Below are 14549 nucleotides of genomic sequence, written 5' to 3' on the forward strand. Positions count from 1 at the left end.
ACATTCTCTTACACCCTAAGCATATATTCTGTGTACCCAGAAGCCAAAGGTCAAACTTGCTTCAAAGAACTCGTTCTTTGTAAGTATAGTTGGCACTCGTTTAAACCTCTCCCCCATAAGAGTGTTTGACTCGGAGTTTCAGAAGGTGTTCTGAACTCTGATAGGGAAGTCTGAGCACGAGGTGTGCTTAGCAAGGAAATCCTGCGCGAGCTGTGTAGGTGCTGAAATCCTGCGCGAGGTGTGTAGGTAGGGAAACCCTACGCGAGGTGTGTAGGTGCTGAAGAGAGAGTTTATCTTCAGTTCACGGTTTGCAGTGCACCAGGGAAGCACTTGCGGAGTGGATTGTTGGTCAGATCAACCAGCCGTGGATGTAGGAAAGAGTTTTTCCGAACCACGTAAAAGTCTCTGTGTTATTTACAGCTTTCAGTTTTACATTCATAACTGTGTTATTTCAATTGATAAAACTGAATGCTGACTAACTGAAAAGAGAAACCTTAATCCAACTATCTGCTCCACCGAGGCTATTCGAAACTAAGTTTAATTTCCGCTGTGTATGATATCAATCTGACTCACTATCCTCTGATAGTAAGGAAGAGAGATATCATCTTCATCTTTGCAAACACGACTGAAGCCCTTACGTGGATCAGTTAAGTTCCAGTGACTTAACTGATAACTCTTTACTGAAGAGCTTTCAGTATCAGTCGTCAACCCTGTTGGTCAACACTTATTTCGGTTAAACAGGTGTCTTGTTTGCTTGTAAAGTTTCGCTTCTATCTCTGACTGAGATCCCTCTGATTGAGGTTTGTAGATAGTCATAAAAATAGCCTATAGGTGTATTCCCCCCCCATACACCTATTCGAGACCCCCCGGACCTAACAATTGGTATCAGAGCAGGTTGTTCGCAAGAACTATCTGTCTCTGACTAGTTCTACTTGAACTAGATCCTTATTAAAGGTCTCGAAAAAGTTTTGCTCTTTCTTATTGTTTTGTGCTTGCTACTTGCTTTATCTGCTGTTACCTGTTCTCTCTTTTTTGATGGAGACTAACTACAGCAGATTATCTTCTCTACCTTTGTTTTGTATTGAAAAATACGACATATGGAAGTTTCGGCTTGAAAGCTTCCTCATTGCCCAACATTGTAGAATGTGGGAAGTCATCACCAGCGGTCCAATCATTATCACCGAAACTGTAAAAAGGGTTCCTACTGACATCCGTCAGGAACCTTACGATGAGGACCAGCCCAAGTCAAAGGCAGACTTCACCACAGAAGAAAGGAAGCAAGATGAGCTAGACAACCTCGCCAAAAGCATCATCTCCGGCACCGTTCCTGACAAGTATGTCATGAAGATCATCAAGTGCAGGACAGCAAAGGAGATGTGGGATATTCTGGAAAGAATGTGCGTAGGTTCTGAGGAGATCAAGGAGAATAAGCTTTCCATAGCTTGTCAGAAATTCGACTCCTTCCTCATGCTCAAGAATGAATCTGTCGAGGAAATGGAACAAAGATTCAATCTTATATTGAATGAAGTTCAATCCATTTCCAAAGACAAATACACTCAACGAGAAATCAACTTGAAGATTCTTCGAGCACTGCCACGAGGAGAATGGCAGATCTACTCAGTCGCTCATCAGCATAAGCCAGGATTCAGTCAGCTCCCGACAAACAAGCTTTTCTCCGATCTCATGGCAAATGAGTTCGATCTTCTGAGAAATCTTGGTAACAAGAAGGCTGGAGGATCAGACGAAGATGGTCCATCAACCTCAAGAGGAGTTGCACTGAAGGCCTCAACCAGAGAAGGCAAGAAGCAGATCAAGGAGCCAACGGAACTCAACCCTGAGGACTTCTTCAGTCAATATGCCTTGTTGACTGACAGATTCAACAAGATGGAGTCCAAGTTCCGGAAGTACAGAAGGTTCCACAAGCAGCACTACAAGGGAAAAGAAAGAGAAAGGGACTCTAGACATTCCACAGATCGAAGCGGAGAAAGGAAGTCAGCCGCTTACGACATCAAAGAATTGGAATGTTATGGATGTAGAAAGAAAGGACACTTTAAGCATGAATGTCCTGATCTGACTCCAACTGAGCGCAGGGAACTGAAAGCAAAGAAAGATCGCAGATATTTGAAGAAGAAAGCGATGGTTGCTGATGATGCTGACTCTTCCAACGACACATCAGAATCATCCGACTTCGACAGTTCCAGCTCAGATGATGAGAGCCGAGCCCTGATGGCCAACGAATCAGAAAGTGTAGCTGACAACAGCTACGACAATGGAATGAATGGCCCAGAGGTAAAATCTCTCACGAAAACTCCATATACTGATAACTTCCTGATGCTTTCAGGAGACCACTCAGAATCTGGAGATAGCTCATCCGTTGAAACTGACGAGTTTGATCAGCTCCTGACTGATCACTGTCAGCTGAGGAAAATGTTCGAAGATCTCCTCAAGCAGAATCAGAAAAAGGACAAGGAGATCGATGATGAACGAGCTAAACATCAGACAATCATCTACTTTCCGGATGAAACATGTCTTGATCAGCTAATCATGGAGAACAGCTGACTCAACCCAAAACACCTAATGGATTGACTCGCAATCGTACGAGGTCGTCCTAGTGTAATAAGCTAACCCAAGTCGTCTCTCAAGGAAGGCTAAACAGGGCTTTGATCATGCTACGCACAGAAAACATGAAATAAACCTAAACACTCTAATCAGAAGTTTGGGTCTGACACTTTCTCTCCGATTAACTAATGCGTAATTAAAATAAAGCATATAAAGTTAACTAGGCAAAAGATAGAAAGCCAATAAGAATGCAAGAAGGCAAACAAAGCTAGGGTTCTAAACTAGCAATCTAGAAAGCAATCATCAATTCAACACCATAAACAACGATTATCTAGGCGAAATAACATATTAACATTTAATCAAATGAATGTTAAGCAAACACACACAATCAAAGAGAATTTCGCAAGCAACTCAACGACGAACTAACTAGAACATGGCATTTGAACATTAACGAAATCAACTAGAGTTTCCAACTCCAACACTAAACCAAACGATCATAAACTTGTAAACATCAAAGATTAATAACTACCTAGGCAAGAAACTCAATCAAGCATAAGATTCGAATGCAAGAAAATCTTAATCTCCATAAAAGAAATCTCTAAATATTCATCAACAAGAAAGGAAAAGGGTAAACAATAGCAACAAACTACGAATCACGTAGATTATCTAAACTCAACAACAATTATCTCCAATCATCATATTAATCAAAACACAAAATAAAGATTCAAATAAACCAAAGGATTTAGAAAACCAAGAGAATCTAGAATCAACAACAATGAACTTCAATCTTCACATTCATCAAATACATAAAACACAAAACTCAATTAACCAAAAGATTCATAAAACCAAGAGAATATAGAATCAACAACAATAATCTTCAATCATCATATTCATTAAAGACAAGAAACAAAGACTTAAATAACCAAGGGATTCATAAACAAAGAGAATCAAAGGGAGTTCTTACAAAACATAGCCATCCAAGGAAAACCAATCCGATGAAGTGTTAATTGACATCCAAAGCAATCCAATGAATCCAAGATTGAAAGTAAGTGTTGTGGAACTCTAAAAACCTTAAGAAAGAGGTGAAAATCGCCTATGGAGGCTGCTGGAGACGAGAGTGATAAAGTAAAACCCTAGAAAGGGGTTTTTAATCGAAAAATCGTACTTTCGGATCTGAACAGAGGCGGCGGCGCCGTGGGACGGCGGCCGCCGTGCACGGCGCGCGCCGTGCCACGGCGCCGCCGTGTATGCCTTTCGCAGACTGCAATGCGCAGCGTTTTTGTTTTGGTCCGTTCTCCCTCGTTTCAAGTCGGATTTTAGATCCGTTTTCGCCTACGAACTCGTATCGAGACGAACTTTGATTCTTCTTCAGATCATTCAACTAAATTCGGACTTTAATTTTGTTCACATATCAATCAATGTGAGCACAAAATCCTGAGACAACAAAATTAGCACAAAAGCTCAAATCATTCAACTCTTAAGTGAAAGAGACCAAAATAAAAGTCAATATAACACGTAAACACCCAGAGATTCATCACAAAATAGGGCTAAACAACCCCCCCCCCCACACTTGATCCTTTGCTTGTCCTCAAGCAAAGTCACGACACCAAAAGATAGTTCACAAGAAAACTTCCTCACCATTCACATCTCCAACCAATCTAAGTCTCTTAGCCTTTCACATTCCTCACGAGATGTTCATTGTTAAGATTTTAAGAAGCAACAACCACATGATACAATTCAATCCGATCAGACCCAATTCTCCGCTAGAGGTGAATTCCCTAATGTGATTGCCTTTATAATCAAATCCCATTTTCCTTGAAGATGATAAACAATCAAACCAAATCAAATTTTATACATCTTTCTTTTAAAGGTGATGTTATTCCATTCTCAATAGATGGGCCAACTTTCGTGAGATCAACACTTTTGGAGGTAATCCAAAATGTTCTCACGTGGTTTTCCATGCTCATAACACTACTGTCAGAGGAGCAGAGACCCAAAGCTATAGAAAACTTCACAACAAACCAACATTCAAACTCAAGGGATAAGATCGTAGGCTATCACAATGAAAACACTCCCTCTAGCATCTACCGGACAAATCACGTCAAGAATAGCTCATAAGGGTGTTGCATCCAAAACATTAAACAACTTACATCAAGAGAGGAATATGCATAGCCTGAGAGACAAAGATAGCGACCAAGCCAACACAAAGCATGAAATTTACTTGTGAACAAATCATCAAAGTGTGCATTATTACTTGAAGCCAAACAACAATCAAGATAAAGGAGACCATTTGCCCCACACAAGAAAGCCCAAGAACACAACAAAAGGCACCCAAAGGATCAACAAACCCCCCCCCCACACTTAAAATCTAGCACTGTCCTCAGTGCTCGCAAAAATAGGGGTGAAAGAGAAAAACATCCCTGAATATCGATCCAGTGGTGAGTCTGTAGTGTCCCACGATGTCTGCCTCTCTCTCATCCAAAGAACAAGCAGTCTCCAACGCAACAACCTGCACTAAACAACAGATGCAACAAAACACAACACAGACAAAACGACAGAAAAATGAAACCAGAAAAAGCAAGAAAACTTGGGTTGCCTCCCATGCAGCGCTAGTTTTTAAGTCGCCAGCCCGACTAAGAAGGTCCCTTAACCAAAATCCGATTGAAGCTCCAGCTGCCTTAACGCCCTTGTAAACTCATCTTCTTGAATTGCAGCTGCGGGTCCTCCAAATGAGTGCTCCATGCTCATATCCTGGGATGGCCCTCTATCCACACATCCAACGAAATTTAGTGACCCAACCTCATCCAGCTTCTCTTCCAGTAGCAAGGCACACAGAAGGCCTTGCTCTTTATCATCTTCCTCTTGTAGCTTATCCAGGAATTCTCTCTCAATCTCACTTTCATCTTGCAAGTTAGCAAGAAATTCTTCCACGATCTCGTCCTCTTCCTGTAGCTTATTAAGGAAGTCCTGCACAATACAATCCTCATCCAAAGCATCAAATGTTTCAACATAAGAGCAGATTTGAATTAAGGGAGTGGGGGTAGTAGGTTTTTGATCAAAAACAGAGAATGTTACCGCTCTACCTGCCCCTACCATACTTACAGTTCCCGTACCCACATCAATGCGAGTATGGGTGGTAGCCATAAAGGGTCGGCCAAGTAGCACGAGATGCCCATTCTCGCCTCTAATCCCTTTTCCCTCATCAAGGACAACAAAATCAACCAAGACACTAATCCCCCTAACAACCACCTCAACATCCTCAACAAGGCCCCGTGGGCTACTAATAGAGCCGTCAGCTAGCTCTATCTTCATATTCGTGCATTTCAGCCTTTTATTACCCAATTTCTCAAAAATATCAAACGGCATCAAATTGACTGCCGCGCCCAAATCAAGCATTCCAAACACCTTTTCAACCCCACCTAAGCTAATATCAAAAATAAAGCTACCTGGATCTCCTTGCTTGGGTGGTGGTTGGTCTAGTGCAACAGTGACGGGTGGCAGTGGCTCACTGGGGCATTGGGTAGCCTTGATTGCCTGCACAGTTTTGCTTCTCCATCTCCCCATGGTTATTGGGGCCTTGTCCTTGACTACCTCAACGGCATGAGCTTGATGCGGCTGTTTGTCCTGGTTCGGGAACTTTTCGGTCGGCTGTTCGTGCTGCAGCTGATTCAGGGCTCCTGTTAGTTGCCCAACTGTAGTCTCGAGGCGCTTGATGGTAGCACTCTGAGACTCCATGTTCTGTTTGGTCATCTCCATGAAGGACTGCATGGTGTCCTCGAGAGACGGCTTCTGCGATTGAACTTGTTTCTGAAACTGTTGGGGGGCATTCTGGTATTGCTGCTGCTGCTGAAAATTCCCTTGTTGCATAGGGAACTGTTGATACTGCTGATACTGCGGGGGCTGCTGCTGCTGATAAGCTTGAGTGTAGTTCTGCTGCTGAGCTCTCCAACCCGAATTGGAGCTTTGTTGCCCTTGATTAAAGATAGGCCTCTGTTCAAATTGAGGCCTCCCCGGATAGCTCTGAGCAGCATAGACCTCTGCTTCTCCTTCAGATGTGAATTCCCCCGTGCGATGGCACGCGTTGGTTCCATGACCAAAATCGCCATATATTCTACATCCTTCTGCTGGTGGCGCGTGAACTGGTGGGGCTTCTGCCTGGTTCATCTTGAGGTGTTGAACTTGCTTCATCAAATCTGCTACTTGCTTCTGAAGCTCATTGTTGGGAGCTACTGCATTGGCTTCAACCCTCCTTTCTCTAACTGATTTTTGTTGAGAACTCGCTGCAAGTATGTTGAAAATCTCCTTGAGCTCATCAGCTGTCTTCCGGGCAATGTTGCCCCCTGCTGTACTGTCCACCATAAACTGTGCTGTCTGTATCAATCCGTCATAGAAGAACTGCATCAACATGACGGGTGCTAACTGGTGCTGTGGGCACTGGCGGAGGAGCTCTTGGAATCTCTCCCAAGCCTCGTGGAGAGGCTCGTCAGCTCCTTGTATGAAGTTCATTATTTGGCTCCTAATCTCTTGAGTCTTGTGATTAGGGTAGTACTTGAGCATGAACTTCTCACACGCCTCTCCCCATGTAGTGATGGAGTTCGGCGGCAGGGACAACAACCACGTTCTAGCCCGGTCCTTGAGTGCATAAGTTAAGCACTTAAGTCTCAACTGATCCTCGGTGAGTTCCAATAGTGGGAAGGTCTGCACTTGAGTGCAGAAGTCACGGATGAACTGTAAAGCATCCTCACTCGGCATCCCATAAAAGAGCGGCAGCAGGTTTGAATCGTTGGGCTTCAGATTGTAATTTCGGACCGCCGTGGGAAGCACTATAGCTGACGTGCTAGTGGTCCCAATAACTGGCCTGGAAAAATCTCCCATGTACTGAACATTCTGCTCCGCCATTGCTTCTTGGTCAGGATTGGGCCAAGCTTCTTCTTCTTTTTCAGAATGCACTGAAAGTGTCTCCTCAAAAGCTTCCAGAATGGGATTGGAAGCAATTCTCTCTTCACAATTTTTCTCTCGAAACTGTGATTCCACAAAACTTCTCGAACTGGACTCGGACTCCTTCTCCAGGCTTGAAAGAACCTCCCGAGGTCGATGAATGTTGTCGTAGTAAGGTGCAAGCTTTCTCTTCAAGCTTCTACGTCCTTGCATACACAACACGAACAAACAAATCAAACGCACCGGAGGGAGAAAATAACCGAGTCAAAAGAAATAAACAAAAATAAACACGGAAAACAATGCAACACAATCAAATGCCTAAAGCCTTCCCCGGCAACGGCGCCAAAATTTGACTCAACCCAAAACACCTAATGGATTGACTCGCAATCGTACGAGGTCGTCCTAGTGTAATAAGCTAACCCAAGTCGTCTCTCAAGGAAGGCTAAACAGGGCTTTGATCATGCTACGCACAGAAAACATGAAATAAACCTAAACACTCTAATCAGAAGTTTGGGTCTGACACTTTCTCTCCGATTAACTAATGCGTAATTAAAATAAAGCATATAAAGTTAACTAGGCAAAAGATAGAAAGCCAATAAGAATGCAAGAAGGCAAACAAAGCTAGGGTTCTAAACTAGCAATCTAGAAAGCAATCATCAATTCAACACCATAAACAACGATTATCTAGGCGAAATAACATATTAACATTTAATCAAATGAATGTTAAGCAAACACGCACAATCAAAGAGAATTTCGCAAGCAACTCAACGACGAACTAACTAGAACATGGCATTTGAACATTAACGAAATCAACTAGAGTTTCCAACTCCAACACTAAACCAAACGATCATAAACTTGTAAACATCAAAGATTAATAACTACCTAGGCAAGAAACTCAATCAAGCATAAGATTCGAATGCAAGAAAATCTTAATCTCCATAAAAGAAATCTCTAAATATTCATCAACAAGAAAGGAAAAGGGTAAACAATAGCAACAAACTACGAATCACGTAGATTATCTAAACTCAACAACAATTATCTCCAATCATCATATTAATCAAAACACAAAATAAAGATTCAAATAAACCAAAGGATTTAGAAAACCAAGAGAATCTAGAATCAACAACAATGAACTTCAATCTTCACATTCATCAAATACATAAAACACAAAACTCAATTAACCAAAAGATTCATAAAACCAAGAGAATATAGAATCAACAACAATAATCTTCAATCATCATATTCATTAAAGACAAGAAACAAAGACTTAAATAACCAAGGGATTCATAAACAAAGAGAATCAAAGGGAGTTCTTACAAAACATAGCCATCCAAGGAAAACCAATCCGATGAAGTGTTAATTGACATCCAAAGCAATCCAATGAATCCAAGATTGAAAGTAAGTGTTGTGGAACTCTAAAAACCTTAAGAAAGAGGTGAAAATCGCCTATGGAGGCTGCTGGAGACGAGAGTGATAAAGTAAAACCCTAGAAAGGGGTTTTTAATCGAAAAATCGTACTTTCGGATCTGAACAGAGGCGGCGGCGCCGTCGGACGGCGGCCGCCGTGCACGGCGCGCGCCGTGCCACGGCGCCGCCGTGTATGCCTTTCGCAGACTGCAATGCGCAGCAGTTTTGTTTTGGTCCGTTCTCCCTCGTTTCAAGTCGGATTTTAGATCCGTTTTCGCCTACGAACTCGTATCGAGACGAACTTTGATTCTTCTTCAGACCATTCAACTAAATTCTGACTTTAATTTTGTTCACATATCAATCAATGTGAGCACAAAATCCTGAGACAACAAAATTAGCACAAAAGCTCAAATCATTCAACTCTTAAGTGAAAGAGACCAAAATAAAAGTCAATATAACACGTAAACACCCAGAGATTCATCACAAAATAGGGCTAAACAACAGCCGACTGGAAGAAGAGCTCAGAATCTCCAACTCAGAATGTGAAAGAGCTTCTCATGAAATCAAAAGGCTTAATCACAAGCTGGAAGAAACAGTCAAGAACTGCATGATGCAGTCTCCCATGATGAGCAACTTTCCATCGAAAGGACTGGTCAACAGCATCGGAGGAAAGGTTGCAGCTGCCAAAGGAAAGGATATCATGATCATCTCTAAGAATGATCCTTCTGAAATCACAACCTCAGAAGAATCAAGAGATCATGATATGGATGAAGTTCACAAGTGCAGACTGATGGCCAGATCAAATGTTCCACCTCCACGAAGCTACAGACGAGCTAAGGAGGCTCCCAACCAGATCATCATATTGAAAAGGCTGGAAAGCAGATTTCAGTCAAAGATCCGGGAAGGAACATCAGGAGCCAAGAAGAATCTTTCTCATCAACCCAGGAGGAAGATAGGCCACATCAGTCAGAAACTGACATCCTCAGTTTAGTTTCAGAAAGAACAACATCCATGGAGATCAAGCAATGCTGAGTCCAGTCGAGCCATGCCACTTCCTCGACGACAAGCCACTGGACGTCAGACAAATCTCCATAAGTCTGCAAAGACTAAAGTATCTCACGGAAGATACTTCGGCGAGCAAAGAAGACCTCAACCACTCACCAGACAGAACTGCTACAAGAGTGAGGCCTTCAAAAGGATTTCTCAACGGAAAAATGCTCTTATGCCACCTGAAGCGCCAACGACATCGATCAGACATCCAACAATGCGCAAGAAATCAGCCAGACCAATTCTGAAGCAGATTTGGGTTCCAAAGGGAACTCGAACTAACATTGAAGGACCCAAAGCTTGATTGGGTGCCTGAAGCAACTATTTCTTGCAGGTCAATGTCAGGAAACATAAAAAGAAGGAAGAGGCCAAAGCTTCAATCAGAACGTGGTATCTGGACAGTGGCTGCTCGAAGCATATGACGGGCTACAAAGAATATCTATCCCAGTATGTTGAGAAAGCTGGATCCAAAGTTGCATTCGGAGACAACTCGATTGGAGAAACAAAAGGCTATGGTGTGCTCAACATGGGTAACGCCAGTATCAGTAATGTTAGCTTTGTTTCTGGTCTTAAACATAATCTGTTGTCTGTGAGTCAATTTTGTGACAGTGGTTTCACAGTGAAAATCAAAAAGGATGAATTCACTGTTAGAAACAATCAGAAAAAGGTGGTTCTGAAGGGATTCAGACAAGGAAGTCTCTACGTCGTTTCTTGGGAAGACAGCCTACCAGAAACGTGCCTCATCAGTAAAAGCAGCTCAGAGCTCAATTGGCTATGGCACAAGAGACTCAACCATCTCAACTTCAAGACGATCAACAAACTTGCTAAACATCAACAGGTAGAAGGACTCCCTTCTATTGTATTCCAGAAGAAGCAAGAATGTGAAACATGCCTCAGAGGAAAGCAGACGCGGACATCATTCAAGTCAAAGACAGGACACTCCTCTGAAAGGATTCTGCATCTACTTCACATGGATCTGTTTGGCCCGATCACTCCAAGAAGCTACAACGGTAGGAAGTACACCTTGGTAGTTGTGGATGATTATTCAGGATATACCTAGGTTATCTTTCTTTTCAAAAAGAAGGAGACACTGGAGGAACTGCCAAAGCTGTTGAAGAGACTGAGCGTTGAAAAGGAAGTCAACATCATCAACATCAGATCAGATCGTGGGACTGAGTTCCTCAATACTGTCATTCGTGAGTATTGTGATGAACAAGGAATCAATCATCAAACTTCTGCAGCAAGAACTCCACAGCAGAATGGAGTTGCAGAGAGAAGAAACCGGTCTCTAAAGGAAGCAGCAAGGACGATGCTAGCCGAGTCAAAACTCCCCTTGAAGTTTTGGGCCGAAGCAGTCAACAACGCATGCTACACGCAGAATCGCTCCTTCCTCACTCAGAGACATGGAAGAACTCCATACGAGTTATGGAAGAACAGAAAGCCATCGATTGCCCATTTTCATGCTTTCGGTTCTAAGTGTTTCATACACAACAACGATAAGAAGAGGTTGAACACCTTCGATTGCAAGGCTGATCCAGGAGTCTTCCTTGGATACTCCGGAACAGAACGTTCAAGCAAAGCCTATCGAGTGTTCAATACTCAAACTCTATGTGTAGAAGAAACACCTCATGTGATCTTTGATGAGTCTACAGATGGCAATAGTCAAGAGGGAACTCCAGTTGCTGAAGTTCAAGTTGAACACGCAGAAGCCGCCCCAGCTCAACTCTCCCCTGCTCCAGAAAGTGCTCAACATCCCAGAGCTATTCTAACTGAAGAAGCTCCACCATCTCCTGAAGAAATCAAGAAATATCGAAGATGGTTTGAACTCCACTCTAAGGAGAACATCATTGGAGAACCATCAGATGGCGTCAAGACTCGGAGATCTATGTGCAACCTCGTCTTCGACATCAATCAGAACTGCATCAACGAAGATAAGAATTTCAGCTTTTTCTTATCAACTACAGAGCCGAAGGATATTGAAGAAGCTCTGAAGTCCACAGAATGGGTCATCGCAATGCTAGAAGAACTCAATGAATTCAATCGGAATTCTGTTTGGGAGCTTGTGGATCGACCAGACGATGCAAAGGTGATTGGCTTGAAATGGATTTTCAAGAACAAGAAAGACGAAGAAGGAAACGTTGTGAGAAACAAAGCAAGGCTTGTGGCTAAAGGATACAGTCAAGAAGAAGGAATCGACTACGACGAGACATTTGCCCCAGTTGCCAGATTGGAAGCAGTCAGACTCTTCTTAGCTTTTGCAGCTCACAAAGGTTTCAAGGTACACCAAATGGATGTCAAGTGTGCATTTCTCAATGGAGTGCTCACAGATGAAGTCTATGTAGAACAACCTCCAGGATTTGAGGCTGCTGGACCAGAAAAGGTGTACAAGCTGAAGAAAGCGCTCTATGGGTTGAAGCAAGCACCAAGAGCGTGGTATGATACTCTCTCGGAGTATCTAGTCGAACAAGGCTTCAAAAAGGGATCTGTGGACAGAACGTTGTTCACTCTCAAAGAAGGATAAGATCTCTTGCTTGTTCAAATTTATGTCGATGACATAATCTTCGGATCCAAATCCGAACACATGTGCAATAAGTTTGCTGACATCATGAAGAACAAATTCCAAATGTCCATGATGGGAGAAATGAATTTCTTTCTCGGATTGCAAGTCAAGCAGACTAAAGCAGGAATACTGATCAGCCAGTCCAAGTATGCCAAGGAGCTGATAGCTAAGTTCGGTATTCAGCACATGAAGTCAGTCAAGATCCCAATGAACACAAACTGGAAAGTTGATCCAGGTTCAGAAGGAAGCTCTGTCTCTTCGAAGAAGTACAGAGAAATCATTGGATCTTTGCTGTATTTGACTGCGAGCAGACCAGATATCGCATTTGCAGTCGGGGTTTGTGCAAGATATCAATCAGATCCTAAGGAAGCTCATTTAGATGCAGCTAAGCGGATTCTGAGATATCTCAAGGGCACACCCAATTTAGGATTGTGGTACCCAGCAGAGGACGACATCAAGCTCACCGGATTTTCAGACTCCGACTTCGGTGGATGCAAGCTTGATCGCAAATCAACCTCCGGAACATGTCAATTTCTAGGCAACAAGCTCATCTCTTGGTTTTCTAAGAAACAGACTTCAGTTGCCACCTCTACAACTGAAGCTGAATATGTTGCTGCCGGAAGCTGCTGCTCACAAATCCTGTGGTTAGTCCATCAACTAAAGGACTATGGGATCGAGGAAAAGGAAGTTCCTATCTATTGCGACAGCTCCAGTGCTATTGCAATCTCCCAGAATCCAGTTCATCACACCAGAGTCAAACATATTGAGATTCGACATCACTTCATTCGTGATCATGTCGAAAAGAAGAATGTCTCTGTGGAATGGATTCCCACTGCTATTCAGAGAGCGGACCTGCTGACCAAGGCTCTTCCAGAAGAGAGGTTCAACGATCTTTGTCCAAAGATTGGCCTCATCAACCCTGAAGAGTGATGCTGTGTTTGAAGATTTTCTCAAACAGTCATGCTGACTGGTGGTCAACCAACTGCTGCTTCTACGATCGTCGACGTAAAAAGCAATGAAGTCCAAGTGCTCATCTGAAGAGGAAGTCATCCTGATGAATCATCCAGGATCACGTGGTATCAACTGACTACTATGTTCAGTTGATCAGTAAGTATTTTAAAATGCTTACCTTTTCAAAATCAGTTATTTCAGTTTAGAGCTTTAAGTTTTTAGTTCAAAATCTTTTCTCTAACTGATCAGTTTCTTTCAAAAACTTTAACTGATTATTGGAATTGTTGGAATTGGAATATCCGAAATAGGACAAGATTTTTATAAAGTGAAAATCTGTTTTGATTGAACTTGTCCTGATCTTTTTGCCAAAAATCCTTCCAACCTTTTTGCCTCTGCAATAAAATTTCTTGAAACGCTCATTGACATGACATATGTAATGATGCCTTTTGAAGTCCCTCGCAGTGACGGCGGACGCGAAATTTTTCTTCAATTGCATTTAAGGCACAATTTTCGAAAAACCTTTTCATCTTCTACATGGTTCACATCTTGTCTATTTATACCATATTGTCTTCATAGTGTTTCTGCATCAACTAACAACTCTCCACAGCTTTCACTGTGAGAAAAAGTTTCAATTGTTTCCAAAGTTGCAGAAAAATTGTTCCGACTAAAGGAGAAATCTATGACTGCAAAGTCATGGAGTGGAAGAATGACGCTCATAGTCTTGGTCTTCACCGGACCCTTCCACTGGATCACAACGTCTCTCCGGCGTCAAAGTTTGCTCTACCCTCACTTGTATCCAGCGAAGCGAGCGTCTTCCATCCTCATGCCCGGCACATGGATTGGAAGTTCCTGTCTAGAATATGGACAGACTTCACCGGTTTCTCAGGAAACTTCTCACCTTTTGGTGAAGACTCCATGTGGTGCAACAGCAATGCGCAAAAGCTCATTGCCATCCGGCGCAAAATCGACAGTGCTAGTCCTCACGACTGTCACTGATTCGATTCTCCATCTTCACATCATCTTCTCCCCCATGTATGACGAAGGTATGTTCTGATCCAATTCTTTCATGAACGCCTCGTCATATATT

Source organism: Salvia miltiorrhiza, chromosome 5 (genome assembly GCF_028751815.1).
Source record: "Salvia miltiorrhiza cultivar Shanhuang (shh) chromosome 5, IMPLAD_Smil_shh, whole genome shotgun sequence".
NCBI lineage: Eukaryota > Viridiplantae > Streptophyta > Magnoliopsida > Lamiales > Lamiaceae > Salvia > Salvia miltiorrhiza.